A 22,670-nucleotide genomic window follows, 5' to 3' on the forward strand; every position below is an offset into this window, starting at 1 on the left:
AATGCCTGGCACCAGACTCAGGTGAAGGTGTGCAGGAAGTGCCAGTCATGCTCCTCCTAGTTAGTGGTGTACAACTAGGCCTCAAGATTCCTTTTGTGTTTTCTTAATGGAGCCCCACCAGCACCTCGCTTCCTCTTTATTATCTTTGATCACAAGGAACTGCTCCACTTTTGTTGACAACTCTTCCAGCTCCCTGGTTGAAGGTTGCTAACTTTTATTGTTTACAGTCCTCCAAAATTAAGGTCAACTTTCTGTCCCATGACTGTACACTTACCTTCTATTTAATAAACTTTGTCTATACTCACATAGTATGGTCCCTTTCTGCCTGCCAGACACTGTGTTCCTGGGTCTCGCTGTGTGAACAGCAACACCCAGTAGATATATTACAGCCCCCTTGTGATTAGCTTCTCTCTCCCTAGAATTTCTTTTACTCGGTATCTATACTTTCTAGACTATTACAAGTTAAGAAGTTGATTTGTGAGTTTATCTCTCACTTCTATTTTATTTTCCTGCCAGCACTGGGACTTAAACATAGGGCCAAGGTATACTGTCTTTTAGTTTTTTCTCCTCAAGACTGGTGCTCCACTACTTGAACAAAACCTCTACTTCCTGCTTTTTTTCCCTTGGATATTTGGAGATTGTAAGGTCCATTCCTGGACAGCGAACAGACCTCGCCCAGTACCTGCGTTACCTAGGCAACTGGGACACCTGGAAGAGGTCACATCCGCATCTGCTGAGGTCACATCTTAACCTGATGTGGCCACACCTTTCTCCCACCTGACCCCACTTCCCTTTACCTGGACACACCCTTCCCTGCCCCCTACCCTATATAAGGCCTAATCTGGGGCCACACGCTCCTTTTTTTCTTTTGCCAGCCGCGTGGAGTGCCAACCTTCCCTGGTCCCAGCAGGTCTACTGAATAAACCTACCCCTTACCTGAATACCACATGCGTGGTGCAGTTCTAATTCAGCTACCTCTTTTTAAAAACCTAACAGAGATTAAGAGTCTCAAAGAGCTCAGCGCCAATGGCTCATGCCTGTAATCCTAGCTACTCCTGAGACTGAGATCCTAGGATCACAGTTCAAAGCCAGACCCGGCAGGAAAGCTGATGATACTCTTATCTCCAATAAACCACTCAGAAAACCAGAATCAGCGCTGTGGCTCAAACGGTAGAGTGCTCTCCTTGAGCTGAAGAGCTGAGGGACAGCGCCCAGGCCCAGAGTTCAAGCCCCACAACCGACAAAAAAAAAGAAAAAAAAAGTCTCTTAGAGCTGGGTGCTGGTAGCTCAAGCCTGTAATCCTAGCTACTCAGGAGTCTAAGATCTGAGGATTGCGGTTCAAGGTCAGCCTGAGCAGTAAAATCCGTGGGACTCTTATCTCCAATAAACCACCAGAAAACTGGGAGTGGCACTGTGGCGGTAGAGGGCTTGCCTTGAACTGAAGAGCTGGGGGACAGCACCCAGGCCCATAGTTCAAGCTCCACAACAGACAAAAAAGTCTCATAGGCTTTCCTACCTAGGGTTGTCTTTGAAATGCCATCCTCATGATTTTCATATCTCAGCCTCCTGAAAAGTAGCTAGGATTACAAGTGAAGCCACCAGCATTCAGCTTTACTTCTCGAATTCTTGGCTAAGAAAAAAAATTCTCCTTTACTGCTCCATTGGTGGTCGTTATTGATCTTGATCTGGTTTTGAGGCAGGACAGATAGGACACAATGAGAGGTAAAATAAAACAAAAATGTTTTAATATAAGCCAGTCAAGAGCAAAGATTAGAGAGAAGTTTTGGAGCAGTAAAAGTTGTGTCCATCATTTAAACATTGCATTCTTTATATCACAACTATTTCTTTTAGGTGTTAAGTACATTACAATTTATTTGTACCAAAATTGGGTCCCAGATTAGAAGACAATTAATTCTTTGACCAGGAATAATTAGGGTCACAAGACATCTGCGTCACAAGTTCCTTGGATTGCATAGCCACTCTAAATGTATTGTCTTCTTGTTAGGGTGACAGGAAAACCACCCTAGACAGATCACCTCCAAGGTTAGCTGATAACATCTAAGCAGGAACTTAGCAAAATAATTGAAGATCTGCAGGTGACCATGCATGTAGTTAAAAGTTCAACACAGAATTGTTTAGCTTAGATACAGTTCTGGGCAGTGAGAGCCTCCTGAGTCTCTAATGCCCTTCTCCCCTCTTTATAGATCAGGAGATACTCTTTCCTCTTTCTCCTTTTCCCCACTTTACCTTGCTGTCCTAAACTGACCTTGGCTGGTCTTTATGGTGTGAACCTTGTTTGTGAATTGTTGGGTCTTTGTCTGTCCGCCCAGGAGACAATCAGACACAGCGGGGAGCCAAGTCCAGCAGGTAGAAAACTTGCTTATTAACAGAGAGCAGCCCTTTTTAAAGCCAAAAAGGGTGGGTGGCATGGCAGGGGAGGAAGAGGAACCAATCACTGTCAAGGTCACACCCTATCCTGCACCTAAACCTTCACAGGTTGGTTAGGCACTGATTATAAGGCAAACTGGGCTCTGCCCACTCTACTCTCTCCCAGCACCATCTTTGCTGCCCATGTGCTCTGCAGTGAATCTCTTCAAAATTCTTTGTCTCATGGAATTCATGAGCCTAGTGAAGTAGGCGCTGAGAGGAGACGAGCTGGTACAGCTTCTTTCCAGGCTTTGCTTTTGTTTTAGGGATTTTAGGAAAAATGAAAAAAACCTCTAAACAAGGTTAACTCGACCTTGGCTCCAACCAGCCCAGTTCTTGGAATGGAAAGAAAGCCTCTAGGTCCCCCTCCCCTTAACAACTTAACCCACCTTCATTGTTCTGTTAAGGACTGACCGATTAAACAGATAGCCAATAATCTGGCTCATACTGGCAACATCACCAACTTACCATAAACTCCACCTTTTTCACCTGCTTATCTTAAACTCCACTAAACTCCTCCTTTGTGTGTGCTTACTGTAAGCTCCACCTTAATGTTGAATTTGTGAGTAATTTAAACCAAAAGTGATAGGCTGGTTTAAACAGCCATTATGTGACAAAGTGTAACCTCATTGGCCACCTGTGTGTGGTATAGTATGACTGTGCAATCTTTTGGGTATGTGACAATCTCATTGGTCACCTACGTGACCAGGCTTGACCTTGTGAATTTTGCCTTTAAAAACCTAAGTACACAGGCTGCTCAGGGTCACAGTATCAGCTCCTGAGCCTGTGCTACGGCCCTGGCTGGTCAGTGTAGGAACCTTCTCAATAAAGTTGCTTCTCTATTAACAACTTTGATGCGGTGGGCTCTGTCACTCCAGACGACTAGGTGGGCTTGCCTGCCTCAATAGGGGTCTTCCTACTACACTAGGAGCTGGGAGGTATTTGGAGATGGTGTCAAAGATCATCTTCTTGATTCTTCTTGATCCCCAAATCTACCTCTGGTGACAGTTCTACAATTCCAAGAGGAGAAAAGGACCCAGTTTGAGGTAAAGCAAAACAACAACAAAACTGGAAAGAGATGGAGTAAAAACTCCTGAACAAGTGGAGTTCACGAGGACAGTAAGAAAGAGGGGCAAAAATGAACCTAATAAGGTTGGTTTGGGGATCAGATAAACCTCTGGGCATGTGACACTGGGCCACATATACCCCAGGTCTCAGCTTCCTTACATCTATGAAGTGGAGACAGTAATTATAATATTCTGGCATTGATGTTATGAGGGCTAAGCCCTGGCTTCAAGCTCTAGCTCTGACCTACAGGAAGCAAGTGAACTTGGCTTTCCTCTTCAAGACTCAATCTTCCTAAGCAAATGGAGAGGACGGGTGCACCTACCCAGTGCCCTGCAGATTGAGCCTGGTCAGAAAAGTCAACTTGCTTTTCTAAAGGCTGATGGGAAACTGAGTTGTTACTTGGGAAAGGTTGGGGTTGCTGAGGCTGAGTCAGGAGTCCTAAGGGCTGTCCCAGCCCCCTAGCGACACTAGTAAGGGACATCAGCAAGTCCTGTCACCTCCAGGGCCCTGAATAGAATGGGGCACCAGCTTCTACTCCTCCCAGAACCCCAAGATCATGCTGACTGTTGGGGACTCTCTCACCCCTTTCCTCTGACCTTCTCTCCATCCTTGCTCAAAAAGACCAACCTCTCACCTAACTCAACATTGCTTTTGGCAAAGTCAGGCTTTGGAAAACAACCAGGGTGGAGTGGCATTTAGATAACTTCTATTATGGCTATGACCCGAGGGCCCTTGAGAGCCTGGCTGATATTAGAGACTGATTACCAGGAATCAGTTCCAAGGAAAAGTTCAGGGCAAATCACCACAGCAGCAGGCAGAACTCAGGTCCAAGGCTGCCACTTGGAAGCCATATTTCTGGCCAGAACAAAGGTTCATTTAGGAATACATCAGCTGCAAAGAACCAAAGACCTAACTCCAAATGGCTTCAACATGTAGGCGGGCTGCTACTAGGGATGATGGCCAGTTATGTGATTGGACAGCATCACTCAGTGCCCAAGGGTTTTCATCTTTTCATCTTCACTGTTAGAAGAAGGCTACTGTTGCTTCCTCCCTTCATTCCCTCATTCATTCCCTCATGAATAACTGAAGGCACACAGGAAGAAAATCTGACCATGTCAGAAAGGTTACTTATGGAACACCTTGGCTGGGCCTGGAGATGAGGGGTCATTCATCCAGTCATGACCTTCACAGAGATGCCTGGGGTGCCAATGATTGAGGATGTAACAGAGAATAACAGGAAGTCCCTGCCAGCCAGAGACCACGGTAAAACTTTTCCTAAAGCTATTGTTTGCTAGAGTGCTTAACCACAAAACCAATTGTCAGCTCATGGGATTAAGGAATTTTGTACCAGACCTCCCTGTGGCTTAGATTTATCATAAAGATAGATAGTGATCTTTTACTTACCCCACCCACCTGCATTAAGTTTTTTGTAAAAAAAAAAAAAACTGTGTTACCAATATGTTGCAACCCCTTCCTCATTCATTTATAGTATATAAGCCTGCTTGTAAGTTCAATAAACAGACCTTGATCAGAACCTTGGCTTGGTCTCCTTCCTCCTGTCCAGGTTGTCTCTCATTCAGGTCAGTGCCTCTTCGAGCACTTGTTGACCGACCCAGAGGGCCTGGGCAGGTGGCACCCAATGCGGCCGCTCTCTTCTTGGATCGCCACCCAGCCGGTGAGTGAAAATCCGCATCGTGATCAAGGCGGAAACACCCGACTGAGATACAAATCCGTAAGGTAAGGGAGGCGACTCAGTTCTGGGACAAACACTTAGTAAGCATGAACTTTTTGTTCAAGGCCTAAAGGCCTCACTCAAGGCACGAGGAACACAGGTTAAGAAAAAAAGATTTAACTCAATTTTTTATGCTCCTGGAGGATATTTGCCCTTGGTTTCCTCAGGAGGGTACGATAGACGAGAGAAGGTGGGGTCGTGTTGGAGACTGTCTTAAGGATTATTATGAAACTTTTGGCTCCGAAAAGATTCCTGTTCAGGCTTTTTCATATTGGAACCTCATAAATAGTTCGCCACCAACACAAAGATGTGTCTAGAGTGGTTAAGGAAGGTGAAAAAATTTTAAAACATAAATTTACGGGGAGTCAGGCCTCCCTTGCCCCAAAACCCCTCTCCCGTCCCCCCTCAGTTGCGTCTCATTGTCCCTCGGTTTCCATACCGATGCCTGACGCTAACAGCGATTCACAATTACAAGAACCAAAATCTATAAACCCAGTTCTTTCTAACCTCAGATCCCAAAGGCCCAATAATGCTGTCCTTTCCCCAGAGGACAAGGCCACTTTGGAAGAGGAAGCTGATAAATACCATGCCTCAGATTGGCCCCCTTTAAACCTCTTGGGCACAGGACCTCCTCTCTATAAAATAGCCCCTCCCTTCTGTGCTCCTGCCTTGGCCTCTCCAACAGACCTTGAGGAGGTCACCAGACAAGCCACAGTTAAGCTTTCCCAGGAAGCCCAGTCCTTTAGGGCCCTACTTTAGGCCAAGAAGGAAAAGGCCCAACTATTACAACAACTATATAAATTGGACCTAGAGATTAGGAATCCCAACATACAAAAATTAACAACAAAAAAGGAAAAGATCCTTCATGCTTTTCCAGTCACTGGGTCTCAAATTAGAGCCACTTTGGAAAATCTAGAAGGAGAATCTGATGATCAAGAGACTGAGGCGGAGGACAGAGAGGAAGAGCCGGAGGGAGGGCCCAAGTCTGATGACTCAAATGGGGAGGAGGAAGGAGGAGAGCATCTGGTTATTAGAGCTCAAAAATACCATCGCCTTAAATTTAGACATATTAAAGAATTTAAAAGTGCTGTTTCCTTGTATGCCCTACCACTCCTTTTACCATTTCTCTTTTGGAATCCTTGAGCGAGGACTGGCTTACAGTAAATGACTGGGCCATGCTAACCAAGGCTACGATTTTCTTTTATGGAAGGCTGATTATGGCGAAAGATGCCAGGATATAGCTCACCGTAACACATCTGCTGGCGGTCACTCTAAGTCCTGGACCATAGAAAAATTGATGGGCAACTAGCCATTTGATACCAATGAAAAACAGGCTAAATTTTCCCCAGGATTGCTTGTTCAGATTCAACACGCTGCCCTTAAGGCCTGGAAAAGCCTCCCTTCTCAAGGGTCTGCTGTTACCTCCTTGGCCAAAGTTTGACAGTGACCGCATGATCTTACAGTGAGTTCATTGGACGCCTTACAGAGGCTGCCGAGCGCCTTATGGGAAAGGAAGAAACTGATAATGAGCTTATTAAACATCTTGCTTTTGAAAATGCCAATTCTGCTTGCCAAGTGGCTTTACGTCTCCACCGCGGCTTTACGTCCCCACCGCCATGGCAAAACCATTACTGACTTTATCAGACTTTGCTCTGATGTTGGTTGACCCCGCCTTGAGTAACATCTGCCTGGCCATAGGCGCCTCCCTTAAGGATTTTACTCAGAACCTTTTGAAAGGGTCGAGATGCTCGGCTGGAGGACACCAAGAGACGTTCTCATGCAAGAAGCAAAGGGCTTTTATTGGAGCAGGCCTGGGCTCACAGCATGACCTTAAACCAGTCAGCAGCTGAGAGCCCCGAGCTTCCCTGAGGGTGACCTTATATAGGACTTTATTATCCGTTATGGCAAAGCCCGCGCATTAGTAGCCAATAGGTTTAAAGTATCGCATCGGGGTCTGCACGCAGGCAGCCAATCATTTTACACTGAGTCACATACTTTTACCAATCATCTTAAGGAGAGACACATGTCCTAATTTGGGCTAGTAAGAGATGCGTGCCAAGCTGCATGTGCCCTCGGATCCTTGGAATGGGAAAGTGACCTTGTAGACAGTTTCCTGGAACATGGCGGTGCCTTTTGTTCCCTAGTTCCCTTTAGGGTGGGGTTGGGTAACTGTCTACCTAAGGGGGCTGGGATGGCCTCTTTTATTGTTGGGATGGCCTCTTTTATTATTGGGATGGTCTCTTTCACTTTCTTAGTATTAACAATAGCAATCCAATCCACAATTAGTAGAATCTTGCTGGCTCTGCTATCATTCCTCCCCTCCATTCTATGAGGGTATAGCTGTACTTGGCCACATTTATGAGGTCAACAACCCCGCCCAATGTTGCTGGACCTAACAACCTTTCAACAAAGTGACAATATCCCAAGTTACGGGACTTGGACTTCACATTTTCAGTAATGGCAGTTTTATCCCCCCAGAATATAAACCTTTATGTAATCAGACCTATTCTTTTACTTCGACTCACAAATATCTACTTCCCTCAAATGATACATGGTGGGCCTGCAGAGATGGCCTTACCTCGTGTGTATACCTCTTTAATTTTACCAGAACCCATATTCTGCATCATGGTACAAGTTGTACCAAGGTTAACTTACTATTCTCAAGATCAATTTACAGGACTTTGGGAGACCAACGGAAGAGCCTTACCTCGACGGAAAAGAGAACCTGTTACTGCTGTAAATAACCCTTGCTGTCTTACTGGGATTAGGCATCGCTGGAGCAGAACCGGAGTAGCCTCCCTTGTCCTCTCTAATCAACATTACTCTGAACTCCGGTCTACAATAGATAAGGACATACAAAACTTAGAAAAAGGAATATCTGCCTTAGAAAGATCACTATCCTCTTTGTCAGAAGTAGTGCTCCAAAATAGAAGAGGACTAGACCTCCTGTTTTTACAACAGGGGAGGGCTATGCGCTGCTTTAAAGGAAGAATGCTGTTTCTACACTGACCGCACAGGGGTTGTTAGAGACAGCATGGCCAAAGTTAGGGAAGGGTTAGAGAAAATAAAAAAGCAGAACAAGAGGAAAGCTGGTACAAATGCTGGTTTTCTGCCTCCCCTTGGTTCACGACTTTACTCCCATCCCTACTCGGACCTTTTGTTGGCATCCTGATTTTGTTGGCTTTTGGCCCATGGGCCTTTAATAGGCTTACTGGTTTTATTCGGCAACAGATTGATTCCCTAGCATCAAAACCTATACAGGTTCATTACCACCGGCTAGACCTTGCAGACCAAGGCCTAGATGAGCCCCTTGAGAGAGGGTCTCCTTTGGGAACTGCGCCTCAGTCCTGTATGGCGCGCATCCTTGGGGTGAAGGCATCTGCTTAAGAGGTGCACAACCAGTGCAGAGGGGCTAGTAAAGCTAGCACACAGGACCCCTCGAGAGATACGCCCCATAGCATAGGGGTTAAGTGTCGCTCAATATCCCCTCCTTCAAAAAACCGACAGGAGATATATAAAGGTCTGGATGCGATTCTCCCCACAGGATTGTTCCCCTTACCATACATCCTACCATACAGCCCATCGTTTGCTCAGAAGGATCGCTGCCTCTGTCTCCCCTCAGATTAATGCCTCAATTTGTTTTTAGGACCCTTCTCTAAAATTAAAAGAAGGGGGACTTGCTAGAGACCACTGTAAAACTTTTCCTAAAGCTATTGTCTGCTACAGTGCTTAACCACAAGGTCAATTGTCAGCTCATCTGATTAAGGAATTTTGTAACAGACCTCCCTGTGGCTTAGATTTATCATAAAGATAGATAGTGATCTTTTATTTACCCCACCCACCTGCATTCCATTTTTTGTAAAAAAAACAACTGTGTTACCAATATGTTGCAACCACTTCCTCGTTCATTTATCGTATATATATAAGCCTGCTTGTAAATTCAATAAACAGACCTTGATCAGAACCTTGTCTTGGTGTCCCCTTCCTGGTTTGTCTCTCATTCAGGTCAGTTCTTCGAGCCCTTGTTGACCCCCTTGTTGACAGACCTTGTGGGCCGGAGCACCTGCCCTCCTGGGCAGACACATAATAGACACTTGTGTGAATGGCAGAAGGTCAGTGATTCTGTGTTGTGGGGAACAATAAATCCAGATGGGTAAAGGGAATAAAGAATGTGAAGGTGTGGAGTGGGCATGTCACTGAAATGGGGTGGCCAGATGTTCCAGGCTGGTCTTTGCTGGACCTGGATAAAGGGGAAGGGGACAGAGGATCCCAGGCCTGGGGGTGGGGGAGGATGGCTTCGCAAATTTGAGGAAGAGGTGGTTGGGATCTAGGAAGCAAGGAAGAGAGGTAGAGGTGAAGAACCAGAAGTCTGGGGGTGGGGGTGCCTTTGCTGAAGTCTACATAAGAGATTAACTGGGTGAAGAGGGAACTGCGTGGTGGGAGCACGAACCTCATCTTTTGAAAAGTTCAAAGCATCTGTTTATATAATCAGTGAGAGGAGCTCATATCTATTTAGTGGCTTATTATATTTAGAGTCCCCTTTTTTTTTTTTCTGTCGGTCGTGGGGGCTGAACTCTGAGCCTGGGCGCTGTCCCTCAGCTCTTCAGCTCAAGGCTAGCACCCTACCACTTGAGCCACAGCGCCATTTCTGGATTTTTTTCTGCTTATGTGGTGCTGAGGAATCAAACCCAGGGCCTCATGCATGCGAGGCAAGCACTATACCACTGAGCCAACTTCCCAGCCCTACAGTCTCTTTTATAAAAACAGATTATGTCGTGTGTGTGTGTGTGTGTGTGTGTGTGTGTGTGTGTGTGTGTGTGCGTGTGTGCGTGTGTGCACGCGCGCACCAGTCCTGGGGCTTGAACTAAGGGCCGGAACACTGTCCCTGTGCTTAATTTGATCAAGGTTAGCACTCTACCACTTGAGCTACAGCACCACTTCCAGCTCTTTCTGTTTATATGGTACTGAGGAATTGAACCCAAGGCTTCATGTATGCAAAGCAAGCACTCTTCCACTAAGCTACATTGCCAGCCCAGATTATGTCATTTTAAAAAAGGTTTAGCTGGGTGCTGGTGGCTCACACCTGTAATCCTTGCTACTCAAGAGGCTGAGATCTGAGGATCACAGTTCAAAGCCTGCCCAAGCAGGAAAACTCTGTGAGACTCTTATCTCCAATAAACCACCAGAAAACTGGAAGTGGCGCTGTGGCTCAAGTGGTAGAGTGCTCACCTTGAGCTGAAGAGCGCAGAGACAGCACCCAGGCCAGTTCAAGCCCCATAACCCACAAAAAATAATAATAATAAAAATTGATAAATAAATAAGACTGGGATCAGTATGGGTTCAAGTTCTGCTCCTGCAGGTTTATAAGCTATGTAACCTGAGGGGAGGGGTCATCATTTAACCTCTGGAATTCTCACCTATGTAATCTTTAAAATGAAAGTAACTGCCTCTTTCTCCTAGAGGCATGTAAACCTTTTTTATTTTATTCTATTTTTATTTTTTATTTTTGGGAGGGGCAGTCATGGTTTTCTGGTGGTTAATTGGAGATAAGAGTTTCCAAGACTTTCTTGCCCCAGCTGGCTTTGAACTGTGATCCTTAGATCTCAACCTCCTGAGTAACTAGGATTACAGGCGTGAGCTACTGGTGGTGGGTGATCCCAGTCTTGTTTTACTAGATTTAAATTTCAAATTCCAAGCCAGGTAGATACCACAGGCTCAAGCCTGTAATCCTAGCTACTTTAGGAGGCTGAACTCTGAGGGCTGGTCAAAATCATCCTGGGGAAGAAAGTCTTGAGATTTTTATCTCCAGGTAATCACCAAAAAGCCAGAACAGGAGCAGTCACTCAAGTGGTAGAGTGCCAGTCTTAAGCAAAAAAAGCTAATGGATGGTGCTCAGGCCCTGATTTCAAACCCCAATGCTTTGGCAATGTCTAATTCCTAGAACATAGCATTCTAATTCTTCAGAAGAGTCAGAGTATTTACTTTGTATATTTGAGCTTTTCAATTTTGTTTATAAACTTAATTTAAAGAAAAGATTAGACATTCCTATGGCCAACAACTCAAATTTGTTCAAGGGTTTATACCAAAAGGTTCTCTACATTCAAGTAGATAAGTTAGTTATCTGCCTTTTATTTAAGGTTGAAAGAATACTTTAAAAACTTATAGAATGTAACTTTGTGAATTTTGGTTACGTAGGTAAAAATTTTATGTCAGCTAGTAGAATTCTTTGGCTTTGGAAACCCTGACAGCTTTTAAAAAATGAACCCAAGAGCATAAAAATACTTGGCTTTCTCCTTGTTTTGAAAAAAAAAATTGATACGTGTGTGTGTGTGTGTGTGTGTGTGTGTATGCCAGAGGTAAATTTACTATCATTAGAAAACCCAGGACTTCCCAGTACCTAACTAAGTAAAAAGAGTATTTTATGTCCTAGAAATAATGATTTTGACAGCATTTTCCTGGGGTCATTAAAGGACAGAGATATTGATGGACAACTGAGTTCTTCACATCTTATTTACTGTCAAGTGGGAGGAAAACAATTGATTTGATGTCAGGCCTGTCAGAAAGCCTTTCTTGCTTAATGCCATGGTTCACATATGAAAAGCTTCCTACAGGCTCATGGGTTGAACACTTGGTCTCCAGTGGGTGGAGCCATGTTGGGAGGTTGTTGAACACTTAGCAGGTAGCACCTAGCTGAAGGAAGTAGGTGACTGGAGGGGGAAAGGTTTGAAGGTTATACCTGGCCTCCAGCTCCCTCTGCCCTCTCTCAGCAGCTTCTTCTTTCTGGGCCTGGGCATGGTCCCTCAGCTCTTCAGCTAAGGCTAGCACTCTACCACTTGAGCCACAGCACCACTTCTGGCCCTTTCTGCTTATGTGGTGCTGAGGAATGGAGTCCAGGGCCTCATGCATACGAGGGAAGCAGCTACCCACTGAGCCGCCTTCCCAGCCCTCTCTCAGCTGCTTGTTGGCTAGGAGATGAGCAGTTTTCTTCCCCTCTCTCATTCCATGATGGTCTGCCTCACATAGGCCTAGAACCAATGAAGCCAAGGACTATGGACTGAGATCCTTGAAACTCTGAGCTCAAATAAATTCCTCCTCCTTTAAGTTATTCTCTCAGGTACTTTATTGGTTCAGAGAACAACAACAACACCCAAGGCTAACATGCTTTTATTTTTCCGAATCTCCCCTCCTCTGTCCTTTCCTCCTTTCTCTCTTCTCCCTCCTTCCTTCTTTTCTTTCTTTCCTTCTTTCACGCCTGCACTGGGGGCCATGGCTCCTGTCCCTGAGCTCTTTCACTCAAGGCTGGCAATCATAGCTCTCCTTTCAGCTCTTCATTGGTTAATTGGCAATAAGAGTCTCAAGGACATTCCTGTCCAGGCTAGTTTCCGATCTCAACCCTCAGGTCTCAGTCTCCAGAATAGCTAGGGTTACAAGGCCTGAAAATTCCCAAGCCTATGCGCATAAAGAAGCCACCTCTCCATCTGGATTTAATTTCCTCATCTGTCAATGAACACTGAGACTCACTATGCCCAAGGTCTTAGGGCTCTGTGCTCTTCCGGTTCTTCATGTAAGTTTTAAGATTCCCTCCATCCAGTTTCTTCAAGAAAAAAGAAAAGAAAACAAAACAAAAACCACATCAAATGGGATGGTGATTATGTCACCCTCTGTGGACAGTTCTCTTCTCCAGCAACGTCACAGGAAGCAACTTCCCCTGCCCAAAATTTCTGGATGCTTGACTTGGAGAATCCAAGGAAGAAAAAGACTTTCTTTTTCAGAGTGGAGGAGCAGGTGAGGGAGAGTGGGGGCTAATGACAAATGTCCTGTGAAGTGTACTGGGAAAATGGAGGAGAATGGAAAATAGGCCGGATGCAATCGCCAACAGGCCAGGACTGTTCACTGGACAGTGAGGGGCACGGGCCTTCCCTGGGTTTGGAGGTTGTACAAAGGACTGGGTTTAGGGGTGGGCTTATATAGGGCTTAACAACGAAACAGACGATTTAAAAAAATGGGCTAGGGTCTCTTTGGGATCAAAGGTGATGTCCTTGACCTGGTCCACAGTGGAAAGCTGGATGTGGGGGTTATTGTCTCCTGGGGGCCAAGGTCAGAATGACCTGCCTGTGGACAAGCACGTGAGTACACACCTGGTGCTTTGCTTGACCCTGGGGAATAAGGCAGGACTTAATCCTTCCAATTCCATCTTTAGATTCATAAAAAGATTGGGCTGAGAGGGTGTAGTAGGAAGACCCCTACTCAAGCCCACCTAGTCTTCAGGAATGACAGAGCCCACCGCAACAAAGTTGTTAACAAAGAAGCAACTTTATTAAGGTTCCCATGATCACTGGTCAGGGCCGCAGCACAGGCTTGGGAGCTGAAACGGAGACCCCTAGCAGCCCACATACTTTGGTTTTTAAAGGCAAAAATCCATGAGGTCGAGCCTGGTCACGAGCAGGTGGCCAATGGGATCATAACACACACAAAGGATTGAACAGACCAGACCACATGCAGGTGGCCAATGAGGTTACAGTTTGTCTGCAATGGCTGTTTAAACCAGCCTATCACCTTGGTTTAAAATGGCACGTAAATTTAGAGGTGTAAGGCTGGGTTTACTTTTTGGTGGACAAAAGGCGGAGCTTACCGGAAGCACTTTGAGCCAGATTACCACCTATCTGTTTTCTGGGTCAGTCTTTAACTGAGCCATCAAGGGTGGGTTAGGTTGTTAAGGGGAGGTGGACTAGATGCATTTTTTTCATTCCAGGAACTAAAACAAAGGCAAAGCTCAAAATGGAATCCTACCCCATCTCAGGATCCACTTAAGGGGAGAGGCAGGTCCTTCAAAGTGGACATACAGGAAATGGACAAGATGGCTACCAAGTCAATGGGGTTCATAGAAAAAACCAGAAGCAAACCTGCCCTCAAGCAGCTCACTATCTAGATGAGGCAAGTGTATAAAAATCTCACTGTGTGTTTTGTGCTTGTTCAAATGCTGTCTCTCTATTCAGCACTTTCGTGTTTATGTCATAGGGGCATAGTGTGTGTCTGGTAAGAGGTGGCCACTGAGTGGTGGGACTTTGCTTGCATTTAAGTAGACTCTTAACTATTCGGAGGTACAAAAGCAATAGCTTCTAAGGGGTATTATTGAGGTTGAATTCAGGGCCTTGATCTTACTTGGCTTTTTTGGCTGGGATTCAACCACCCGAGCCATGCCTCCAGCCTTGCTTTTGGATGGTTAATTGGACATGGAATTGTACAGACTTCCTTCCTGGACTGGCTTTGGACCTCAATCCCCTAGATTTCAGGTTCTTGAGTAGCTAGGACTATAAGCCTAAATCACTGATATCTTGGCATTCTTTTAAAACGTTTTTGTTTAAATCTTTTACCTGCTTGTTGCATGGAATATATGCCTGGGATGGGAGATGGTTTTGTTTTTGTTTTGGTTTTTTTTTGGCAGTCATGGGCCTGAACTCTGGGCCAGGGCACTGTCCCTCAGCTCTTCAGCTCAAGGCTAGCACTCTACCACTTGAGTCACAGCACCACTTCCAGCTTTTTCTGCTTATGTGGTGCTGAGGAATAGAACTCAGGGCCTCATGCATGCAAGGCAAGCACTCTACTACTGAGCCACCTTCCCAGCCCAAGCTGGTCTTGTTTTATATTTTTTGTGTAGATAGCTAATTGTCCAGTAACAATTTAAAAAAGGTGTACTATGCATCATCACATGAATTACATGTAAAAGAATAATCATTTTATTTAAATTAAAAAAAAAACAGCAACCAAAAGAAACCCCCCTACAGGGTTTTGTTGCATAGTCCAGGCTGACCTTGAGGTCAGTTTGTAGCCAGGCTGGCCTTGAACTCACATTTCTCCTGATCAACCTCTCAAGTGCTGGGATTACAGGTATTCACTACCACACCCAGCACATGGTTTAATTTTTTTCTAAACATAGGCTCAGGCTAAGTAGGCTTCAGTAGCTCCACTGAAATCATTTATAACTTGAATGCTTTCTTTTTTTATTAGCTATGCTGGGGGTTGAACTCAGAGCCTTGTATACATAGGGAAATATTCTACCACTGAGCCATACCTCCAACCCTCTCTCCCCTCCCTCTCCCAAATGGTTAAGTCATTCTAAAGGGTGCAGTTGAATGACATTTATACAATCTCAATGTGGTGTAGGGTCACCACTATCTAGTTCCAGATCATTGTCCATTCTCTCAAAATGGACACTGTGCCCATTAAGCAGTCTCTCTCCCTTCCCAACTTAGCCCCTGGCAACCATTTATCTGCCTTGTAGCTCTAAGAATTTGCCTAACCATTCACTTAGCAGAATGGTGTCAAAGTTCACCTACCTACGCCTTGCGCCATTCGTCTCAATGCTGAGTAATATTCTATAGAGTGAGAGTTGGGTCACATTTTGTTGATCTGTTCCTCAGGTGATAGACAGCTGGGTTGATGCCCTTTTTGGGCCATTGTGAAGAGTGACACCATGCACATTCCTGTACCAGTTTTTGTCTGCACATCTGTTTCTGATTGTTTTTGGTGCCAAGAATGCTTTCTGAATGATCTGATCTTCCCCCCACCTCTGTCTCACCCTGAGTCACCACATGTGTGTGGTTTTTTCTAGGCTTGTTAATCTGATCCCTTGGTCTAATAATCCCTCCTGACACCAATGTTGTAAATAGTCCCTGCTTATCCCTGGTTTCATTTCCTGAGGTTTTAATTATCCCTGGTCAACCTCAGACTAAATATATTACATAGAAAAACTAAATAAGTTACAAGTTGTGTGTGCGTGTGTGTCTGTGTGTGTGTCATTGTCTTATTAGGTAGCCCAGGCTTGCCCTGAAATGTGCTATGTATCTTTAGCTGCTCCTGAACTTGCAGTCATACCTCTGCCTCTCGAATGCTAGGATTATAGGTGTGCACCACTATGCCCAGCAACATGTTTCATTTATTTGTTGGTTTGTTTTGGGCATTTTTGGGGTATGAGCTTGAGGCCTGTGCTTGTGTGTGTGTGTGTGTGTGTGTGTTAAAGACAGGTCTTAACTTGTGATTCTTTTGCCTCTACTTTCTTTTTTGTTTTTTTTGGGTCCGGTAGTGGGGCCTGAACTCTGGGCCTGGGCGCTGTCCCTCAGCTCTTCAGCTCAAGGCTAGCGCTCTACCACTTGAGCCACAGCGCCACTTCCGGCTTTTTTCTTTTTGCTTATGTGGTGCTGAGGAATCGAACCCAGGGCCTCATGAGTACAAGGCAAGTGCTCTACCACTGAGCCACCTTCCCAGCCCTTGCCTCTACTTTCTGAGTGCTGAGATTACAGATATGTATAGCCACAATTGACGTTTAATAATTTTATCACAATACGTTGTTAGAACTGTTGTATTATCAGTTGTTATTGATCTCTTATTGTTACTAATCTCTTACTGCCTAATTTATAAATTGAATTTCATCATAGCATGGGTCTATATGTATAGGTAAAACCATATACAGAGGGCTATTGTCTTATGATCAGACTATGCCTCATCTTCAGTTGTTAATATTCTAAGGTGAAATGTTTTTGTACATCATACCTGTAGGACATCATGATGTAGCCTAACTTAACTTAAATGCATTTACTACACTTACATTAGCCAATAGGTGGGCAAAATCCTGCAACACAAAGTATTTTTAATCTAATTTGGGGCTAGTACCAAGGTTTGAACTCAAGGCCCCAGGCTCTTACTGAAGCTTTTTTGCCCAAGGTGACCATTCAACCACTTGAATCACACCTCCATGTCTGGCTTTGGTGGCTGGGTAATTGGAGATAACAGTCAGAAGCGACAGACCGATTACACTTTTCTGTCCATGTTGACTTTGAACTTCTATCTTCAGATCTCTGCCTCCTGAGTAGCTAGGATTATAGGAGGAAGCCACCAGTGCCTGGCTGAAAATATTTTTAGCATACTGTTGAATATGGTATGTAACTTGTGAACACAGGTGAACATCAGAATGGTTGTGCAGACGTGTTTTCACACCATCGTAAAGTCAAAAGACTGAATGTTGAACCATGGTAATTTGAAGACTCTGTGGTTTCCAGCATTCAAGACTAGAGGTCTTGAAACTTACTCTCCTCAGACAGCTTTGTAGCACATCTTGTTTGACAACTGGTTGAGCAAGTGCCCCAGTGTCCTCTCCCTGCATTGTTAAAACTCTATTGGATACATTTGGACATTTGCTCTTCCTTATGAATGTTTAGCAGCTCATTAAATCCCGCCCCCCCCCAACTCCACTGGGATTCGTTTTGAATTTATGGTTGCTTTGAGCAAAATGGTTATCTTCCTTACATTTGAATTTTCTAGAATACTGATGAGTCATTTTTCCCACCCCCAAACTTACCACTTGGCTGGGGCTATTGTCCCCCAACTCTCCTTCTGGCTGTGCTGTCAGATCCCTAGACCTGGAGCAATTCCTGATAGCAACAGCCTTTACTGACACTATCTAGCTTGTTCTTCAGGTCTCTTCAGCTTCCACAGCTGTAGGGCTTCACTATTAACGTGCTGAAAGAATGATGGCAATATAAGAAGAAGGTCTTTTTCCTCAGGCATTTGGATATACCTAAGAAATGGCAAATGAAAAAAGCTGACCTCAGCATGCCTTTCCCTCTTCCCAGGGAAAAGGCCTGTGTGCTCACCTCCTTTGTGAAGTACTTGGAGTGATGGCTATCCAATGGTCAGGAATACCTCGATGTTGCTTGGTCTACCTTCCTCTCATCTCCTGCCTGCGATGCTTGGGCCTTTCCTTAATGTGAATTCATTTTTATTTCACTTCTCCCTTGAGCTAGTTCTTTTTCCTCCAGTTTGCATAGAAAGAAAAGATGTCTCAGAAGAACAGAATGACTCATTTAAGGCCTCGCATCTAGAACTCCTGATATATATATATATAGCTTGGTATATAACCTGATATATCATCTTTAAGGTTATTTTTCAACTCAGACATTCATTCAGTAGAATTGATAGTCTGACTTTGAGAACTATATGGGGAATCAAAAAAAAAATCTAACCTACAGTGTTGAGTAACACTAAAGTAGGTATAAGTCTAAAACTTAAGCATGGAATTCTCATGTCCATGGTTCTTTGAACCAACCATAAAACTAATGCTAAATTTTCAAGCAAAAGAGACAGAATCAGTCAGGCCCTAGTGGCTCACACCTGTAATCCTAGATTCTCAGGATGCTGAGATGTGAGGACCATGATTCAAAGCCAGCCAGCCATATAAATCTGAGAGACTCTTACTTTCATCTAACCAGTAACAAGCTGGAAGTAGAGGTATGGCTCAAGTGGTAGAGCATCAGCCTTGAGTGAAAAAGCTAAGGAAGAGTGGGAGGTCCTGAGTTCAAGACCTAGTACAGACACACACATACAGAGAAAGAGAGAGAGAGAGAGAGAGAGAGAAATTCTAAACAAATTTAAAAATTGAAATCAATATTAGATTAACTGATTAACCTGGGTGTGACAGAGTAACAGCATAGTATTTCTGTCATCTTTTGATCTTAATCACTATAGGCCATCGTATTCACTACCATTGTTTCTATTTTTTTTTGGTCGGTCCTAGGGCTTGAACTCTGGGCCTGGGAGCTGTTCCTGAGCTCTTTAGCTCAAGGTTAGCGCTCTACCACTTGAGCTACACTTAGCGCTGTACACTTGAGCTGTGTATGTGGTACTGAAGAATTGAAACCTGGGCTTCATGCATGCTAGGCAAGCACTCTACCGATAGGCAAGCACTCTACCACTGGGCCACATTTCCAGCCCCATTGTTTTCTTTTAAAAAAAATTATAATTCAACTTAATGGGCTGAACAGTGTGCTCTCCAGTACAATAATGGAAAGCAGGAAATAATGCCTGCAGCCTCCTCATTCACTGTGTATTTACTGTGGAGCTCACTGCCAATGAACTATGACAAGTGTGTTCCTAGAAGACAATAAAGGCACAATTTATCATCCAGTAAAGGGCCCATTGTGCCGGCTGCATTGAGCTCACTGGCTTCTCCCAACACCTCACACTGATTGGCTTCTCCCAATACCTCACTCTACCACCCACCAGGAAACTCCATTCTCCTAACTTCCACGGGAGACTTTACCTGCTTGTAGGCTCCTTATGCTCTTCAAGTATTCACCCAGTCCTCTGTTCCTTCCTCATTAGTAGGAGACAATAAACATTACACATCATGCCTGAGCTGTTGGCTGCATTCATGATGTCCATCCAACCCCAGTGTATTCCATTCCAATGCATTCCGCTATTTCAGAAGCGGCTTTCTCAGTCTCTGGAAATGACATTCAATGCCAAATGATGCTGGTACTGCAGCTTGAACTCAGAGCTTAGGTGTGCTGTCCCTTTTTTCACTCAAGATTATCGCTCCACCACTTGAGCCACAGCTCCAGTTTTTGCTGGTTGACTGGAGAAAAAGAGTCCTTGGCCAGCTGGCTTGGAACTGCAACTGTCAGATGTCAGCCTCCTGAGTAGCTAGGATTGTAGGGGTGCACCACTAGCATGAGTCTGGCAAAGGACTTTTTTTTAAAAAACAGATCTATCTGAGCCCAAAGCACAGGTGGGGGTGCGGGGGGGGGGGAGACAACTCAAATAAATGAGTAGAGCCTGAGGGGCCTAGTAGTGACTCACTTCCACCCAGGGCACAGAAACACAAACCTCTGAAACACAACTCAATTTGGTTCTCATAAACAATCCCAGAACAGGACCTCAGGGGTTCTGGGGCACCTGATCTCAGCCACAGTGAGTTCCAAGACCACGAAGTCTGGGAACCAGCACCTGCAGGTCCTTTGCTAGGGGCCTGGTAACCAGGATTTGGGGGGGGGGAACTTCCACCTCATCACCCCAACAAGAGTCACAGCAGCGGTTTTCCAGTCTGCGGCGATTCCTTTCTGGGGGAAGGAAATGGTGGGCAAAGTCTCGGGCACCCCCCGCGTCTGGCTGCGCGCCAGGGCTCCCGGGTACCTGGCTTGTAGTCCAGGGTGACTGATGCCCCTCCCCTCCCTCCCACTATGGCCGTGTGCAGACCACAGCGGGCAGGAGGCCCCAGGGGCGCGCCCCAGGGAGCGTGTTTTTTTTTTCCTTTTTCTTTTTGCTTGTTTCAGGTTTTTTTCTGCTTGAGTGAAAATGAAACAAACAGCATCCCTGCGCACCGGCCAGACGCACATGCACCGAGCTCGCTCACGCACCCGCGGGGCCGGCCTCCCCTAGCTGCCGTCTGTGTCCGGGGCGGGGACAGCCCCGCTCGGCGGCGGGCTGGAGAGCTCGCAGCCTGCCGTCCAGCGCGCACGCTGCTCGCCCGCCGCGCGCTGCCTGGAGGAGGCGGTCCCGACCCTCCGCCCCGGCTGCAGCCCGGGCCCCCGCCCCGGTCCCTGGGCGGGAGGGAGGAGCGCATCCCGCCCGCCACGCCCGGCCTGGCTCCCGCGGAGACAGCTCGTTGACTGCCCCGGGTCCCCGGAGCGGCTGACCGCGCCGGCCCTGGAGCCTGGGTCGTGCGGATCAGGTGGGTGCTGGGGGCGGGGGGGGGGCAGGGAAGGAGTCCTGGCCGTGGGCCACGCGTGAGGGGGCTGGGATGCGGGGTGCAGGGCTCCCCCATGTCCCGCGAGTGGGTAGCGTGGAGAGCGGGGCGGGCACCGCCCCCGCCCTGGGTCTGCCCTGTCTTCGTGGTCCCTGCTTTTGTTCTGGCCATTTCCTGGAGGTCCAGCTCCGACTCGGCCTCCATCCCCCATCCTGGGCTGGTCACTGCCTCCAGTCGAGCCATCCAGACTGCGGGATCTGCGGGCCCAGGTCACCCCGGCCGGACCCATTTCCCCCGCCCCGGAGAATCCAGCCCGGCCGGTGCGGGGCGGGCGGGTGGAGCACTCGGAGTCGGCGCTGCCGTGCCCGGGGAGGCTGGAGCGATCTGCCACCGTGCGCCGCGGCTCTGGTCCCGGACGAGGTGGGAGGGGAGAGGGCTTCTGGGAAAAGGGGAGCTGGGGGTGGAGGGGGTGGGGTGGGGAGGAGAGACCGAGAGATGCAGACAGATCCGCGAGAGCTCACCAAAGCTGAGGACCAAAGCCAACATGGGGGTTCAGACACTAGAACTTCGGTAGTCACCGTGCTGGCTGCAGGGGGGAAATGCAGGACGCACCGGGTCCCGGGAACTTGGCAAACCACCTCGTAGTCCAAAGGGGACGGCCATTCACTGTGCCTTTGAAAATGGCAGAAAACCAAGCCAAACGGAATGGAATGGTCGCCCAAACTCATGGGGAAAAAAAACCCCAAACACCAAAAACACACCCTGGAAACAATAAAAAGGGGGTTAAAAAGTGGCAGGGGGTGGGGTGGGGGGAGCCGAGGGTCTCAAGATTCCCTCCTCTTCCCTCCTGAGGGTGGAGTGGGCGCTGGGGGAGGGCTGATCGGAAGGATGTGGGGAGGAATAGAGGCCCCGAGGGGTTTCAATGCTCTCCTCCCCAACCCCCCCAAAAAAGGAACCTATACCCACATCCCCAAGAGGCTGGTTTTTGTGTGTGTGAGTTGGTTTTTTGTGTGTGGTGGCGTTGCTCTGTCTTCTGTGCTCCTGGATCCCCAGCAGGCCTGGTTTGTCTCTTTTATTTACCTGGGAATAAATAGGTTTACTTCCAGAGGTCCCGATGCAAGCTGGAGCACCGGGCTGGCCTCTTCCCAGTTGGAAGGAGAGACACCCCCTGGGCTGTCGTGTCAGGTTCCTGGACTGAGTGATAAAGGCTAGTGCTGGAGCGTCCCTGGCCCCCAGGCTCTGAGTAAGCAAATACTAGGAGGGTCAAGGGCCTTAAGGGGTAGGGGCGTAGTTACTGTCCCTGCTTGGCTACCACAGAGCACTTTCTACTTTCTTTAGTTTTCTTTCTTTGCCTCCTGTCCGGATGGAGGCAGGATACAGGTCCAAGTTATCTCTCTCACCAGTAACAGGTGCTCAATCACTGAGTAAGGCAGGGCTGAAAGAATCCCTAGAGGATTCCAGGTCCTGGAGGCCTTGCTAAAGGGCCCTATTGCCAGGAATACTTAGAAGGCAGGGCTCTGGCACTTGTTGTAGACGGAGTCACTTCTGCCTTTCTGCTTTGGGAAAGCACAGCGGATGTTTTGGACTTTCCTCTTATCTAGTCTAATCTGGTCATTTTCCCTAGAGTGACTGAGGTCAAGAAGTATGCTAGGTGATTAGACTCAGGTCCTCCCGTGGCAGAACCCCATGGCCACTGTTCCAGGCCTTTTCCTGGCCATAGTGGCCCTGAGCAGCCATTTCCAGGTTTTACCATCAGCCTACCTAGTCAGGTACTCTGGAGCCATACCTCTCTACTTCTAGCTTTTAGGTGGCTAATTAAACATGAGAATCTGACCTTGGCTGCTTTGGGCTGACTTTGGACCACAATCCTAATATCTATCTCAGCATCCTGAGTAACTCAGATTACAGGCCTGAGCCCCTGGC

General features: G+C 46.7%; 1 protein-coding gene across 1 annotated transcript in view; it reads left to right on the forward strand.

Annotated features, from left to right (window-relative positions):
- The first annotated feature begins 20,580 nt into the window (after window positions 1–20,580).
- The window catches only part of LOC105996167 (N-acetyllactosaminide alpha-1,3-galactosyltransferase), a 59,794-nt gene continuing 57,704 nt past the window's right edge, over window positions 20,581–22,670 (forward strand). Inside the window, exon 1 of the mRNA XM_013030163.1 lies at window positions 20,581–20,732. The gene's annotated coding sequence lies outside the window, so the exon portion shown is untranslated. The remainder of the gene's footprint in view (window positions 20,733–22,670) is intronic.

The sequence above is a fragment of the Dipodomys ordii genome, unplaced genomic scaffold (assembly GCF_000151885.1).
Source record: "Dipodomys ordii isolate 6190 unplaced genomic scaffold, Dord_2.0 Scaffold127, whole genome shotgun sequence".
NCBI lineage: Eukaryota > Metazoa > Chordata > Mammalia > Rodentia > Heteromyidae > Dipodomys > Dipodomys ordii.